This window comes from Schistocerca serialis, chromosome 7 (assembly GCF_023864345.2).
Source record: "Schistocerca serialis cubense isolate TAMUIC-IGC-003099 chromosome 7, iqSchSeri2.2, whole genome shotgun sequence".
Classification (NCBI taxonomy): domain Eukaryota; kingdom Metazoa; phylum Arthropoda; class Insecta; order Orthoptera; family Acrididae; genus Schistocerca; species Schistocerca serialis.
The window spans coordinates 116,388,459-116,400,519 of record NC_064644.1 but is presented as its reverse complement, the minus strand read 5'-3'; positions in this window follow the sequence as shown (position 1 = coordinate 116,400,519).

Genomic DNA, 12,061 nt, shown 5'->3' with positions numbered 1-12,061 from the left:
GAAGACAAATTGGTAATGTATGTCCGCAGCACCAGCAGATTAGGGAATTTTGCTAGGTGATAATCAGAGCTCAGCAGAGCGCGCCTGTTCGTCTTTTCTAACTTTGTTCTGTCTTGGGTATTCATTGTCTGAGTTCTCACTACTGCAGCACCAATTAATGTTGGGTTGGCTGGGTTTTTCTCTTAAGATTTGAGTTGCAAGAAATTGGCTCCACATATCACTTTGTCATAAATGTCACAATCTATTTTATGGACAACTTCACCTTCACAGCATTTATTTGAGTATCCAATTTGATCCAATTTGATGTATTGTAAATGTTTCATGTGTTTTGTTTATTATTTAGAGTTTAGTCATAATAAATGAAATTGTTATTTTGGACAGAACTTTAATTCTGTTAATCGGTAGAGCAACTCTTTCATTTCTCACTGCATTAATGAAACTTTCCTTTATTTAATTAATTTCTATCAAATTAAATTATTGCAGGTGACAAACTCTTTTGTACTCCACTTGGAGGGTCGATTACAGTCAGTTCGCGTTTCTTCTGAATCCATGTGCAACAGCAAAAGTCGGAGTTAAAAAAAGAGGCGGGGGGGGGGGGGGGGGGGCGGGCTTAGAGCATCACTTACATATGAAGATTCTAGAAGAATTTAGTGTTAAATACACTGCTAGCGCCGGCACCTCGCAAGTTCATACTCTAAAAGAAAAAGTGGATTTCAGCAGAGAAATGCAAACCAGGCAAAAACTGTTGGACTTCAGAGCTTGTCTCTCGCCATCTTCAAATATGTTACTAAAACTGACGATAGCCAAAGTTCATAAAAAAAACTGAGTTTCACGTTGGTGCAAGGAGTGAGTTGGATAATATCAGAAGACAATTGCAACAATATAGACATGATGACAACCCATGAAGAAGAAGAATCAGAAAAAATATACTAAAAATGAATGTGATAATATTGGTAATGTTATTACTATCAGAGACTGTAATAATATAAATGAATCACAGCAGGACTTGAGAGATGTTTCTCACTGGTGCATACCTGTTCCTCAAAATGATCGCAAAAAAGAAAGTGAGCATTACCAATACAGAGAAGGGCCATTTGGCACTGTGTCTAAGGATGGATGAAAAATAAAAGGTGATGTGAGGTATCTTTCAAAAGAGTGGTTTTATAAGGTGATGCCTACAGTGAAAAAATGCTGTGGTCTTGGATGGTTTTCTCTTCAACAACTAATAAGCTCTACTGCTTCTGCTGTCGTTTATTTGCTGTCCCAAATAGTACTAATGCAAGATCTACATTTGTGACTGTATTTCAGAGAGGGTGGAAACTGAATCCAAAAGTTGCCAACCAAAAAGTTGTAAATTAATACCTTGAAAATACTGAAAAGTGACAAAAGTAGGAAATGAGACTAAAATTGCAGAAAATAATAGATGACACAGCCTTATAATTAATGGATACTGAAAAAATTAAGTGGAAACATCTTTTATCAAGTTTATTGGATATGACTTTGTTCCTGGCTAAACAAAACCTAGCAATTCGTGGACATGTTGGAGGACAAGACTCCAAAACTAACGGCAATTTTTTAGAATTAGTGAAAGTACTGTCAAAGTATGATTCAGTGTTGGTAACTGATGTAGTGTTGGTAAATCTCAAAAGTTGTCATACTCGTCGCTTGAAGTACAGGATGAATTCATAATTATTTTAGGGAGCTACGTAAAATCGAAGCTTGTCAACGAAATTAAATTGTCTAAATGTTGTGGTATTATGTCTGAGAGCATAGCTGAATTTCACATATTGATCAGATGTTGAAACTGATGTTAGGAAAGTGGAAGTAAAGGAAGTATCCCTTGAGCTTTTTCCTCTAAAAGGAGAAAAATCCGCTGAGCTAATTAATGAAATTCTTAAGAGGCTTGTAAATGACGGTTTAGGCGTTAAGATGTGTCGTTCCCAAGGTTATGACAACACAGCTGTTATGAATGGCATATATGGAGTACTACAAGCTATTATTAAAGAAAAAAATAATAAAGCAGTTTTTGTTGGATGTATTAGTCACTTAATTAATTTATGTGAATAACATTCCTTTGCACAAAATGTATCTTATGTAGCATTTTCCAGAACATTGCAGACCATTTTTACATTTTTTCTGTTACCACTAGCCGCTGGGATTTCCTTGTTGAACACAGCAAAACATCTGTTAGGAAACCCTCAACAACGCTTTGAAGTGCTCATTATGCCGCCATAAAGGCATTGGCAGCAAATTTTGATGGGGTTGTGGCTGCAATTGACGAATTATGCGATCAACAAGAAAGTTTTGACACCAGATGGGCTGCACAAAATCTTATGCCTGCTGCATGTATTTTCACACTTATTTGCTATCCTTACTTTTGGAATGATGTACTGAGAGAAGTAAATTCTACTCAGGTTGCAATGCAAAGTAAAGGCTTGAGCCTTATTACTTAGTTACAAAAATAGAGGCACTTGGTGTTTACATTGAACAAAAACGAGGTCACATTGTGAAATAATCGGAGGATATGACATTCCAATAGAAAGAAGCATTCGATGGAAGAAACGAATGGCTGGTGAATGGGCTACAGATACAGGATTCACACTGACAGAGAGCATCAAAAGGATGTTTCAAAGTCTTGACCGATTCGGTATTGGAATCTGAACCAGATCAAAGGGTATGCCTCATTGAATATGTGCAACACTGATATTTCTGCAGCCTCATTGTTCGTGGTTGTGCAGCCAGATACTTTGCTTTTGGCAAACAATGAGGAGTTGAAATCATTTGTTCCAAAATACACTGGTTTTTATGATAAAGTATCAGAAGGAAAACCCCTCTGAGATTGTAAGGGTTGAAAGCCATCACGGAATTGGATTTTAAAGACTCTTTTCCATACCTTATGCTCGCTCTGATTTATGACGATTTGCGTATAAGTTGCTTCATGTGAAATGAGCTCTAGTAAATTCAAATTAATTAAAAATTATTTACTGTCAACAATGAGCAACACGAGGCTAAACAATCTTATGATGTAAACTGTCGAATATGAGAAAACACAAACTATTAACTATGAAGATGTGATAGCAGAGTTTTTCGGCTGTTAAAGCTAGAAAGAGATTGTAAGTGTTTCTGTCTCGATGTAGCAAATAGTTTTCTGAAGAATGTACATTAATGTATTGAGAGTGAGGCTATATGTTAATGTATTGTGTATAACACTATATACTAATGGGTAATGCATAATAAAAGAATACTATTATGTATTGTAAATTGATGATTAAACACTCTTATTTAAATTAATTCGTGACACTAATCAAGTTTTATTGTTTTTAAGCGTTTTTATTAGTGGGGTGACAATGCCGATAACAGCTCTAGGTGCCACTCTGTTGATCTACTACTTTAAAATCTTTGAACCGACAAAAATTTAACAGCCACACATATTTACCTTTATACCTAACGATGGCGTAACAGCCAAAAAAATAATGAATATTGTAAAAGTAGTTTGAATGAACTTATTCTGATGTTTTATGCTACCTCGGCAATCTCTTCGGTATTACTACTCCCCTGAGAGGTTCAAATTAAAGTAACTAACAGAACTAGGCGGCAGCGAGATCAATGTTAATCGTCACTGTCGTTTTCTGGGGTTTTTCATACGGGTTTTTAAAAAGTGTTTCATCTTGTTTAAGGAGATAGCGTTGGTCAAAATTAGAAAAAATTCCCAAAAGCATATATTTGGAAACAGATACACGTTGAGATATGGGCCATTTCAGTTGTGTCAACAGCAGTCAGTACTTACCGATGTAGGCTGACTGTGTTTTCACGTTTATTTCTTATTCATTAGTGTGTCTCTTTGTCCATTTTCTTAGTTTAACTATGATGTTGTTGTGAGATATCGCAATTAAAATTGTCTTCGCACGCTGCACGTAGAGGAGCAATGGTTCCTTTATCCATGTCAGGAAGTGTGTTCAGTCTCCAGGACCAACATACAATATTACATTTTTTCAGTACATTCTAAGATGGGGATATTAAGATCCGCAGTTTACATTTAGCCTATTAATTACGAATGTGACAAAATTCACATAGATTGGAATAATAAATTACCACAATAACCACATGTAGGTAGATGCAAATCCTCAAGCGATCATGGATGCTTCACGTGGTGGTCACTGTTTGTGGAAACTGACGTAGAGGCTCATACACTTCAGCAGACATATCAGCAGGTGATATTTATCACCAATTTATGCGCGATAAATGATCCGCGTTATGGAAGAACGTTACCCCAGCAGAAAAACAAAGAAATATGTCTGCTCTATGGGACATCACTCCGTTTTCTATACCTCTTACGGCCGTGCCTAACATAAACGTCTACTGAGTGCTGGGTTGGTCGAGGAGGACCAGTAGCATGATTTCCCGTTCACCTGACCTTAATCAACTAGACATTTAGTGCCACTGGAGTATTACACACTCTTCTACAAAGCGCATATATTACAGGAGAGAGTGCTCGAAGCGTGTCACCAAATTCGAGAATGGCCAGGTGCGTTCCCGCGAGTTGGTGACTATTTGAGAGGGAAAACAAATGGAAAGCAAATTGAGAACTTCCTTTAATAACAACAGAGAAGCGACTATCATAAAACAAAATCTCTCACATCTCAACAATTTTTGTTTACAGACGTGCGTATATACGTCTTTTTTCCTAGATATGAGCAAGCTTCTGAAAGAATATATGACGCTTTTTTAAGTACATTGGCCTCGTGATGACTGGGTGTTGTGTGATGTCCTTAGGTTAGTTTGGTTTGAGTAGTTCTAAGTTCTAGGGGACTGATGACCATAGATGTTAAGTCCCATAGTGCTCAGACCCATTTGAACCATTAAGTACATTGTATAACGCTAGATATTAGCTGCAATGCAGATATAGAGATTTTATAATTTACATGTCCATAAGTAATAAATTTATGCAGCCAGTAAATCATTAACTTTTCTTTGGGATCGTCAGTATTCTGAATGGTTAGATGTGGAGCGCCACGAGTTCATTTCCTGAGCTAACATCCTCATCTCAGATTAGCTTTTGCACCCAATGTCCTCAGGTATTAGTTGAATATATTCTAGTCCCTGTGTTCCCCAGGAGTTTTTACCCTGAGCAACTCCCCAAGCACCGTGGAAGTTATTTGTTTTATACATCCTCCTATAGCAACGCATATCAGACGCTTCGATTATCTTCTCTTGCGGTTTCTCCATAGTCCATAAATCACTTCCAAACTCACATTCTCGGAAAATGCCCCTACAAATTAAGGTTGTTTCTCACATTAGGCTTCTTTTGTCCACGAATGCCTTCTTCACCTGTGCTTGTCTACTTTTTATGTCATACTTAATTCGTCGGCCACACGTTATTTCGCCTTCAAGGCTAACAGAGTCCCTACACTTCGTTGTCCCCAGTTTTCAAGTTAAGTTTATCGCTAACCTCATTTTTGCTATTCTTTACTACTTTCGTATTTCTTCTATTAACTCTCAATCCATAGCATGTACTCATTAGACTGTTCCTTCCGTTCAACAGATCCAGCAGTTCTTTCTCATTTTCACTGAGGATAGCAATGACTTGAACGAATTTAGCATTGATATAACATCAGCGTGAATTTTAAGCCCACTTCTGCACCTTTCCATTTGTTTCCGTCATTCTTTCTGCGATGACCAGACAGTAGTGGTGGAAGCCTACCTCCTCATCTTATACCCTTTCTAATATTTGTCTTCCATTCTTATTTTTCCCTCTTTGTTCTTGTACATATAGTATATCACCCATCTTTCTCTATTTCTAAGATCTATTCTCCAGAGAATTTCGGACATCTTGGTGACTGCATTTCACAAAAACATGCCATAATGATTTTATGTACACAATACTGCACGGAAAATAAGAAAACAGCTTTCTATCATGTTCATTAGCATGTGAAATAATTCGAAGTAATGGTTTGAGTAGAATGACTATACTGAATATGCCGACTCTGGAGCGCTTTGTTTACATTTGTGACAGCACTTGTGCAGGTCAGTGTCCTACCTATAACGCCACAAGCAACACCCCTTTATATGATGTCATGTTGCTGGGAAATTCGAAATACCGGCTATTAAAAACGAAAAAACCGTCAACATGCAGCCACCATGTTCAAAAGTATACGAATGATCCGAATTTATTTTGTGCTTTGTTCAAAAGTAGCTGAACGACTTGTATTATTTATGAAAAGAGGTAAATTGCACCTCACACACACACAGGTACCCATACACATGCACAAACACTACATGCACACACACACACACACACACACACACACACACACTCACACACACACATGCACAAACACACACACAGATTTATAAATAATTATTTTTATACTTCATAAAGAAATTATTAGCGTATTTCTTCATCGGTAAATTTCATCTCACATGCGCACACACAGCAACAAAAATTGTGCAATGCATGTAATTTACGATATATCTATATCTGCATTATTTATCAAAAATGTATAAGCAGCTAAAAAGTTCTGCTTCATCAGTAAATCTCATTATTCTCTCAGTTTTTTACTGAATCAAGAAATATTTGTTTACAGAGAAACCTGAAATATCAAACCATGTGTTACGTCACTCCTGATATCCTTGAAAATATGCGAAGTTATAATATTATAAAGTAAGATATTAGTATTTGTGTGATACAGTTTTACATGCCATGCTCAAAACTTGTTTAGGATATATCCAGTCTGTAAGATACGTCTTTGAAACATTCAAAATAGCCATTCCTACTGCTGTTAAGTATGTTTAATTCAATAACAACTAAATTTATATGAAAAATAACACTGTTTGAAAATTAGCTATTTCAATCAATATAGCGGCTGTGTATCTGGCTTCCCAGATTGCTGATATTTTTATGTCTCTCATCTTTCATACGTTTTGTATAGTTTTACCAAATAAACTGTTATTCATCAATTTGTATTCTCCTCTCAAAGTCAATGCTTGCACTCAGACATTTAGGTGTATTAATCTCATTGTATGGCTTCATGCAGAAAATATGTCTAAATGATAAAATTCTAGGATTCTTTTTAGTACCAATTTATAATGCAAACATTGTTTTAGATTTCTGTAGTGAATAACATAGCTTTTTATTATCATACAAAATAGAAATTCATCTCTCTGGTTTGTTTTCATCACATGACAGCGCCATTTCTTCATGATGTAAGGGAAAAGCTGAATGAAAATCATGAATACTCTTAGGAATTTCGGGATCTACTTCTAAAATATATCGTATGTCAAAACCTTCTGTTATGTCTTTCAGATCAAAAGTTTTAGCTGTCTCTTCAGAAAGCCACATGAAACTGGACACTGGTAGATTTTTCATGACTGCGCAGGTGTAATGGCTATTGGCATCAAGATGTATAATTTAAGATTCCTCAGTTTTATGATCATGAGTAGCTCTGAACCTTTTGTTTTGTAAAATCATGACTATATGAACAACGAACAATACCACCTCTAACGCATCTTTCAATAAAATGAAGTTGTTCATAGTTGGTAATAAGCTGTAATTCTGTTGTAGTAATTTTCAGTAGAGTGTGCCATGCCAAGCCATGCATAATAATATAATGTACAGGGTGCAGTTGGAATGTTTTCACACATGGGTTACAGAAGTTTTAGAGTGCATCACTAAGCAGTAGTACAACAATTCTCAATTAATAATCGGAATGCTCATCTAGTGTCTCACACTTGAGTAACTTTCTTAAATATTTTCCACATTTCGCAGACCTGTCAGAAACCATATAAATATTAAATTTAATTTTAATAACCAACAGCCTCAGTTACAATGTTTACCTAGATTTACCTAGGTTTCAGTCGGGATAACCCAACCTTCTTCAGAATAAAAGTAACTCACAGTACCAGCACAGCACTCATGGCTGCTGCATCGTGGTCGTGAAGTGGGGCCGAGGCAGTTTCAGATAAGTGTTTACAGTCAGAGGATAATTTATGGGTTTGTAGTTTTAGCTTCACCATGTCCACTGCAGAAAAACGGTAGTTACTTTTATTCTGAAGAAGGTTGGGTTATCCCGACTGAAACCTTGGTAAATCTAGGTAACATTGCAACTGAGGCTGTTGGTTATTAAAATTAAAATGAATAAGTTTCATACATTACAAGCTATATGGTAGCCGCCTTCTGTTATAATTTCACCTCCTAGTAAATTTTTAATGCTCTTACTTGAAGGTAAATGATATAGTAACAACTATTCATGACAATGGAAAAATTCCTTTCTGATTTACTAGATGAAACTCGTGATCATCAGGAGAATAAATCCTCATTGGCTTCAGTATATTATGATTTCAAGTACGTTGCTCACTTTTTGAGGGAAGATGTCAAAAATTAAGTGTACTTATAAACCGGAAATTTAAATTGTATTCCTCTCTTGGTGCGTCACTGAAATTCTCTTTGTAAATGGTTTCTACTTCTCCATATTCGATGGCAGCAGAGAAAATTTGCCCAGATTTAATTTAATTTCTTCCTTGCCATCTGTAATTGTTTGTTCACAAGTGTTTGTGATTAAGAAGTAAGCAACGCAATTGTTAAGGTAGTGAAAAACAACTGGGACAGTAAAGTGAGGCCTACAGTTCACACTGCAGCATTCGGATAAGGCCCCATTCAAGTGACAGTGGTCTCTATGTTTAATGTCTAATTCTTTAGACAGTTCTTGATAAATATAACAGGTTCCTGTTGAATGAAATGCTTATTCTTCTTTGGGACTTATGTGAAACTTTTATTTTCAATAATAACCCATTCATCGTCTCAGTAATCATATACAGTTGCTCAGTGAACCGTATCATGGTCCAAATGGCGCTGAGCACTATGGGACTTAACATCTGAGGTCATCAGTCCCCTAGAACTTAGAACTACTTAAACCTAACTAACCTAAGGACATCACACACATCCCATGTCTGAGGCAGGATTCGAACCTGCGACCCTAGCAGCAGCGTGGTTTGTGGCTGAAGCGCCTAGAACCACTCGGCCACCACGTCTGGCTGAACCGTATTGTGCAACTGCTGTCTCTGTACAATTAAACTCAGAATATCCCTTGTTGTAGCTATAATATATGTAACTGGCTATGCCAAATGGTGCACGTAAATGTACTTGATAAGAACATGAACCAGAGTTAATGCTATGACTACAAGTAGCAACTGGTTCTAGCATGCGCTCTACATCAGAATGAATTATAAAAGGCACCTTAAACTTGTTGCTAAGCGTTGTAATTTTTATCGACTCATCCCTGTCACTAGGCATGACGCTTTAGACTGGCATAAGCTGTGTGCAGTCAACAACATGTGCATCTAACCTTTCTTTGGAATGAAAATAGCGTAAACAATGCTCACATACATTCAGCAATTAAATGCTGATGAGTGCTAATGCTACTACTTGCTAACAATGGAAGTTTGTTATGCACTAGAAAAGGTATCACCTGTTCTAGCAACCTGTGACACTATCAGATGTGTGTTTCTCGCGATGATGCTTTGTGACCTATAGCAGTGAAACTCTAAATTTTTTCTCATCGTTCGTGTCTTCTATGAGCATCCACTTATAATCAGAATACTTGGTAGCATAGACCGTAACAGACATGCTTAGTTTCTGTTTTTCGAATACGTGAACTTGCTTCAGCTCTGTAGGGAACGATCTGTTAGCAAAGTTTAATTTGTTTCTATATGGCTAATATTTAGACAGAGGATGTTTATCCTTGTTTACAGGTTACAGACCTGTTAAAATTGGCACTTTGAAACAGCCATTGTTTATTGAGTGAATATCTATCACTGCATCCTTCTTTGCTATCACTTTTGTCAGTTAATGTATTCTGCACAAAACGCTTTATTTTCATTAACGTTAACACAAATTTTTTTAATGCCCAATTGGAATCTCTCTCTTGAAAAATCTTCAGTTTTTGAACAACTTGTCACCGATATTATTTGAGTACCAATCATCACTTATTCTGGATAGCATAGAACTTACATTCTTCGTATTTAGGTACATTTTTGGCTAGCCAGAACATACCGATACTACCAAATGCATTTGACCAATGACGTCATATCAAGTCCCAGACACAATATAGACAAGATTTCAAGATGGCAACCAATAACTTTAAATGTTTCCATGGTGCGAAAATATAAACTTGAAGTACATAATCATGCAAATTCTTAACAGTAAATATTGAAGATAATGGGATGATCACAGGAAAGGAGGGGTGTCTTAGGTAGGGAGAAACTATAAATCTAATGTAAACGAAAAACCACATTAATATGGAAATACGCAAAATGCAGTGATGTAAAAAAGACAAAACAAAAGTTTCCAAAACCCAAAAATGAACATTAAAAGCTAACAAACTATAATTACTATCAAAAACGTTAGTTATGTCCAAGCACGCTGGGTAAGTTGGTCTTGATTGAAATTTATAAGAGCCCCCAGTTTGTTACAATTACATTAAAATGAAATCATGATTGTAAATACATTGTTTCATGATTTTGTTGTTTCCTTACCGGTTTAAGATCTCATGAAGCAAGTGCACAGTGATGGTGATGAGGATATTGAACAAATTATAAGCTGAGCTAATGAGCACTGGAAGGAACATTTATTAGACTTTTTCAGTAAAACCCACTCACAGTCTCAGCAATTATATGGAGCTGTTCAGTGAACTATTTCAGTCAATAGGTGCCTGTGTACAGTTTGAGCTCTGAATATCCTTTGCGATAGCTACAGTGCATTTAATAGCCTTTACTGAATGTTGTATGTAAATGCACTTGATTGTATATGAATCACATTTACTACTATGTCTGCAGGTAGCAACTGGTTCTAGCATGCATTCTGTATCAGCATAAATTATAAGTGGCAACTTTAGCTTATTACTAAACTTAGTAAAATGTGTGCATTCATTCCTGCCACTAGGCATGATACAGATGATTGAATTAAACGGTTTGCGGTCAACCAAATGTGCACTTAACTTTTCTTTGGAATGAAAATAGCACATACTTTATTTTATGATATTTAGAATGTAATATTTTGGTAGTAAAATTTATATCTAGAGAGGTTTTAGTTAGTCTGCATGGCTTCTTTGGCTTCTTTCATTGTCGATGGCTCATTTCGACGGCATCTTACTCTTATTGCTTACTTCGCTATAATCAACATGCTAGCTGCAATAGCTGAAAAACTACACTGCTCAGAATGCGAAAGAAAGTAAAGGAAGAGTAAAACATTTTCTGATCACTGTAGGAATCTCACACAGGAAACTGTAAGTGTGCAGTTCTAATTCCCTATTGGAATCTACAAATCACACACACACACACACACACACACACACACACACACACACATATGTACACACACAGTAAGGGAGGGAGGGAGGGAGGGAGAGAGAGAGAGAGAGAGAGAGGGAGGGAGGGAGAGGTGAAATTAATTGTTGAAGCTACATAGTATTTGGCACAAACGGTTGGTGAAGTGTAAAAAGAGAGAAAATGAAATTTACTGACGAGGCAAAATTTTATGTGCCCACATATTTCTGATTAATGATACAGAACGAAGATAAACTACATTATACCCATCACATAATTTTTGTTGCTGTGCGTGCACATACGAGATGAAATTTACTGATGAGGCAATACTGTATTTAAGATAAACATTTCTTATTGCAGTGCAAAACAGGGAGGGAGGAAATTTACTGAAGAAACAGTATAATATATGACATTAACATTATTTTGTGAAGTATAAAAGCAAACATGTGTGACTGAATGTGTGTGTGTGTGTGTGTGTGTGTGTGTGTGTGTGTGGTGCCTTTGTGAGGCCATTTGTATACTTCTGAAAATGTCCGCTACATATTGGCTGACTATTTCGTTTTAACGACTGTTATTTTAATTTCCTATGTACATGACGTCATATAGTACGTGACTTGTGTCGTCATTCTAAATAAACATCTCTATATTGTTGGCTGAACAATCATCATCTTTTTTGTGATTTTCGTAATAATGTTCCTCGTCACAATTATCTAATTCAAAACCACTAATGAACAGTGATTGA